Below are 6,000 nucleotides of genomic sequence, written 5' to 3' on the forward strand. Positions count from 1 at the left end.
CATTTTGCATCATTCCAGTTGGCAAACCATATCTTGGCAGATGATGTTCTGGGGATGAGCTCTAGGATGGGTTGAACACTTTGTCTTCCTCTTCATTATGCCGCACTCAGAAGTGTTGGCCTTTATTGGGTGTTGTCCACATTTTAAGCTTCTCAGGCAGGAGAATAAATCCTTGTTTAAGAAATCCTTTTCAATCGTGTTTTTATTTTGAACCATAAAACTGTGTTTAAGGCAGTAATGTCTCAAATGCTATTCTCTGAGAGAGCAGACTGTTTACAGGGGTGAGTTCATCTCCCCCAGATATGGTAAACATTGTGCCATAATTAACCTCTGTGTGGATTATGGTCACCTGGCAATGATTGATGAGCACTTCAGATAAAACCATTTGCCCTTCTTCCCTTACAAGAATCTTCTAAGAAGAATCTTCCCTTCTGAATCTGCTATGGCCTTTAGCAGCACCACATATGGAGCTTTAGAACTGTGACTTTTGCCTGGAACTTCTCTGGGACTGGGGATTGAATTGTTTTCTAAATTTTGTGGGTGTGGGGACAGTGCTGTGTGGTTTAAATTTTTTGATCTATTTAAAAAGTGAGGCACATACACCCATGTTCATAGTAGCCCTGTTCACAATAGCCAAAAGGTGGAGGCAACCCAAGCGTCAATTGACAGACGAATGAATAGACAAAATGTGATATATGCATACGATGGATTATTGTTCAGCCTCAAAACGGAAGGAACTTCTGTCACATGCTACAACATGGATGAACCTTGAGGACATTATGCTAAGTGCAATAAGCCAGTCACAAAAGGACAAAGTATGATTCCATTCATATGAAGTACCTGGTGTAGGAGAATTTGTAGAAACAGAAAGTAGAATGGTGATTGCCAGGGGCTGAGGGAGAGGAGAATGTAAGCTGTTTGATGGGGACAGAGTTTCAGTTTTGCAAGATGAAAAGAGTTCTGGAGACGGATGGTGGTGATGGTTACACAACAATGTGAATATACTTAATACTACTGAATTGTATACTTAGAAGTGGTTAAGAGGGTAAATTTTAAGTTATATGTATTTCACCACAATTAAAAAGAAAAAAAAGAGTGAGGCACATCAGAGGCTTGGAGTCGAATTAATCCAAACTCTAAGGCCCTTCCTGGGAAGACAGCCCAGGCTGCAGCCACTGAAAGAACTCTATCTCACCCAGAACATCAAAAGCTCTTCTTTCTGAGACTAAAGAGAATAAGAAATTGAAATGTAATTTCTTTAAACTTAATCTTGATTGAGGGTGAGATGATTTAACTTCAGACTTCAATTTCTTGTTTTAACTACTTAGGACCTTCACTCATAAGGGGATTTTCTTTCGGACTTGGGACTCCTTGGTAATTTGATATGGAGAGGGGAGTTAAGGTCAAGTGTAGAATGTCTTATTGTTGGCATTTTATTGTTGGCGTGCCTTTGTGATATCTGGATTCTGCTTCATAACCTCTGATGGGTTATGTGGCTCAATGTGGCTGGAAATCATGTGAGTTGGAAAATAGAAGATCTACATTTTCTATGATGACTACAGAAAGGCCTTGAAGGACGTAATGTACTCTACTGACCCATCTCAGAACCTTACGGGGCAAAAATCCAGACTGCCTGCCCAGGAAGATCTGTAGTGGAGCAGTGGCTGGTATCGGGAGTGAGGGCTAGTTTCCTTTCTGAAGAGGCTGTCTTCACTTCCAGTTGACCATAGGCATAATGGTTAAGCATAATGGGTTCAAAGAACAAAAAATTGAGGCGTTTGGGGGGAAAGATGGTAGCTTCCCTGTAAGCTTCTTTAGGATTATAGTCACACTTATCCCTAATGTATCCAGTGAAGGGGCTTGAGTTAGTCTTGGTCCCTCTCTGCCTCTTCACATTCTCCTATTCAGGAGAGATCTTATTGGTAAATTTGGGAGCAACCCTTGAGCTCTGCCCCACCCCCATCCCTTTCTCCTTGGGCTCTGCCTGCCTTCAAGGTGCTGGGTCTCCCGTCTCTTTGGTCCAGGCAGTGAGCTGGGCAGAAAAAGCCTGGTCTAGTTGGGAGAGATGCTGCCAGAGGTTGGGTAGATAAATTTTACTGTGATTCAATATTAGAAATTCCATTGCTTCTCTATTGCTAAACCACATCCTCCAGCCTAGCTTTTATCAATGATAAAACAGCTATTTTGATCTCAAAAAAACAAATAGGATTTTTTTTCTAAAACTACATCTGCAGTCTAATTGTCCCTTGTGTCTGTGGTGTGCCATTAAGTTTGCAGAGCGCTTTCACTCGCTACATGCTATTTGATCTTCCTGACAATCCAGTGGGATTGGATGGATGTGAAAGCCTTCTGTAAGCTGCTTCAGTCTTATAATCACACTTATCCCTAATTACATAAAGCATGTCAGTGAGGTTTGAGAAGGTTAAGTAACTTGTTCGTGTTATAGGTGATGGGTTAGAATTAGAACTCAAGGCTTTGCCTTCTGGCAAGGGGCTACTGAAAACTAAGATGGCAAGAATTAATTCAAAGAGTGATAATATTTTCGACTGGAAACCAGTTTAATACTACAGTCTCGTTTTGAAACATTTGCTTATAACTTATTGGAAGGAACTTTAAGACTGGTGTATGTAAGCCATAGTGTGTCTGTGAATCACTGGGAATCTTGTTTAAAGTGGATATTCCTGTATCTGACACCTAGATATCCCAGCATGGGGGGGATGGTCTGCCGTGGGACCTAGGAATCCTCATTTTTATAAGGATTCCAAACTGTTCTAAACTCTTACCTGATTTTCTGTAGAGCAAGTTCTCAGTCACACATTCTCATCCCATTTTAAGGTTGACATTCTCTTTAATAAAGAGTAATGTGACAAATCCTGGCTTTCTTAGGAAAATAGAACTCACTAGGATACATCATGGTTAAACACGGATATGCCCATTTTGGGTGATGGGTTCCCACTTATCCAAACACCCCCCACCCCAGCCAGCTGGAGTGGAGTGCAGTGGAGAGCCATCTGTGCCCTGAAAGAGAGCAAAGCTCTGGAGGCACTGAACCTACGACCTGGGCCTCCAGGAAACTGAGTTAACTACCACATCATTAACTAATCCTGAATTAATTAGCCAGGAAGGGGCAATGCTTGGGCCTTGCACAATTTTGTACAAATTGTGTACCAGATGCTTGTATGTGCATGTATGTATGGCGGAATAAATGAGACAGTAGGTTTTGTAGGAATATTTGCTCCCATTTTTAATCAATTGGTACCTTTTAATGAGACAGCAAATAAGAAGGAGGCCCAAGATACAGCATTAACAACATAAAGAGCATGGGAGCCAAGGGTATGGTTTTTCATTTTTGTTTTTCGTTTTTATTTCAAAGACAAGGTAAGGATCAGGAATGCTCATGAGTGATTGCCACGCTCTCTAAGAGCCCAGGGAGACTGTGTGCCAACTGGTTTTCCACTCTTTGTACATCCCAGCCAAACTTCAGAGGAACCTCTTTTCATGTGAACTGGAAAAGATGAATTTCAAGCTTCATTGAGAACTTTAAAACCTTAAATCCTTCTTGAAAATAACCTGTCTCTCAGGAATCTTAAGGCCCAAAGAGTTATAAAGCTTTTCCCTGGGCTATGGAATGGCCGCATTATTAACTATGATTACTTAAGTCTCTGAATAGAAGGATGTAATAAATCTGCAAGTATTTGTTCTGGTTTGTGACTAAGCAAAACTGTATAATATTAAATCAGATGTTGTTATAAACATATGAAATGGCACATTTTTTTCCCAACTTGGGGCATTGTGGCATGAAGCTTCTGGGAAATCTAAAAAAATGTTTTTACATTCTTCGATACTGAGTCTGGTCTCTGGTAGGTTTTCTTCTTTCTGAGCATGCATGCTAAATAAAGGTTCTTCTGTTTAGCTCACTGGGTTTTCCCAGCAAGTCAGCAAGGCTGAGCAGAGGTGTTCTCACTCGTTTGTGGGCTGTTCTATGGGGGTGGAACTGGAGACCTGCGCAGCGTGCATGTGTGTGTTTGTGTGTTCATGTGTATCTGTCGGGTGGAGGAGATGAATGACATCCTAGCACCCTGGAATGTTCACGTTAAGGTATCCTAGACACAAGCTAGTTCACCAGGCTCCTCATTACCCAGGTCATGTTTTCAAACTTAGGTTCAAATGTGCGTGAGAGAGAAAGCTGTAAGGATCTGACGTTTGGAAGGAATTTTGACAGAGCAGTGAATTCAAGTCCATGTTTCTAGGCTAGACCTCTTGCCTTACTAGACAACTGCTGTTGGAACAGGAGGGTTGTCAGCCACAGAGCAAACCTGCAGTTGTCCTCAGGGGTCACTGCCGGGCCCGGTGGAATGACAGACAATCATGACTCTGGGGAAAGCTGCACGTTTGCCTCTGGGAAGTGGTCATGTTGACCTTCAGTTTCACACCTCAAAGGGGTGGTAATGCCCCTATATGGTGCAGACAATGATGAGAAGAGAACTGCGAAGAAGTCGTAACACACGGAGTGCTAAAAAGTCCTCACAGGGGGCCGCCCGGTGGCCGAGTGGTTAAGTTTGCGCGCTCGCTTCGGTGGCCCAGGGTTTCGCCAGTTCAGATCCTGGGCGCCGACATGGCACCACGCATCAGGCCATGCTGAGGCGGCATCCCACATGCCACAACTAGAAGGACCCATAACTAAAATATACAACTATATACTGGGGGGATCTGGGGAGTAAAAAAAAAAAAGTCATTAGAGTTTTTCTTGCATTGGCGCTTATAGGTGATTTTTCTTTCTGTAGTTTCCAGATATTTTATTTTTTGTAATTAAGAAAACAAATTGATATTTAAAATAAAACTATAGCCTCAGAACGTTTGTGTATTTAATAATCACTTTTTAAAAAAATAATTTTGGGAGGGGGGCCGGCCTGATAGCGTAGTGTGGTTAAGTTCACCTGCTCCACTTTGGCGGCCCAGGGGTCGCCCGTTCGGATTCTGGGCCCAGACCTAGCACCACTCATCCAGTCATGCTCTGGTGGCATCCCACATAGAAGAACTAGAAGGACCTGCAACTAGGATAGACAACTATGTACTGGGACTTTGGGGAGAAAAAAAGAAAGAGGAAGATTGGCAACAGATGTTAGCTCAGGGCCAAGCTTCCTCACCAAAAAAAAAAAAAAAAAAAAAAGATAATTTTGGATATTGACAGTTTTCTACAAATTGTCAAGAGCCACACTGTCTGACATGGTAGCCATTAGCCGCATGGGGCAATTGAAATGTAGCTGGTCCAAATGGAGATACGCTGTATGTGTAAAATACGCACCAGATTTCAAAGATTTAGTACAAATAAAAGAGTGTAAGCTATCTTGGCAATCATTTTTATAATGATGACTCATTTAAATGATTACAATTTGACTATATTGGGTTAAATAAATTAGAATTAATTTCATCTATTTCTTTTTCTCTTTTTAACGTGGCTACTAGAAAGTTTTAAATTATATATGTGGATGTTGTATAGAGGAGAGAAGGTGAGCAGTCCCCTTAATGAGGATGGAAAAGGCCCTCAGCCCCGTGCAACACACGTATAGTGAAGGCATTTCCGCCTACTTGGTGGCATCACATGATTTTGAGAAAGGAGAGTGACTGCACCATGGATGTGAGGTTTCCTTCCGGCATGAGAAAAATGTCCTGGATCTAGATAGTGGTGATGGTTGCACAATATTGTGAATGCATTAAATGTCACTAATGGTGAATTTTATGTCATGTGTATTTTACCAGAATAAAAAAAATTACATATGGGGCTCACGTTATACTTCTGTTGTTCAATGCTTGTTTAAAGTAAAGAGGTGGGCGTGTGGCTTTGCTGAAAACAGTGTCTCTAGAAATAGGGAAAAAATACAAAGAGACAAGGATGGGTTGAAGACTGCTGGGAGAAGTCGGAAATCTTTTCTCTCTCCCTTTGGTAAAAATATTAACATGTGTCTCAGTTTCTTGCTATCCTTGTGGGCCCCCCTCCCC

At 41.8% G+C, this 6,000-nt stretch overlaps 1 non-coding gene across 1 annotated transcript; it reads left to right on the plus strand.

Moving 5' to 3' along the window:
• Positions 1-5,489: 5,489 nt before the first annotated feature.
• Positions 5,490-5,612, plus strand: LOC111771365 (U6atac minor spliceosomal RNA). Its single transcript, XR_002805177.1, has one exon. It is a non-coding gene; the product is annotated as a U6atac minor spliceosomal RNA (small nuclear RNA).
• The last annotated feature ends 388 nt before the right edge of the window (positions 5,613-6,000 follow it).

The sequence above is a fragment of the Equus caballus genome, chromosome 30 (assembly GCF_041296265.1).
Source record: "Equus caballus isolate H_3958 breed thoroughbred chromosome 30, TB-T2T, whole genome shotgun sequence".
Classification (NCBI taxonomy): Eukaryota; Metazoa; Chordata; class Mammalia; order Perissodactyla; family Equidae; genus Equus; species Equus caballus.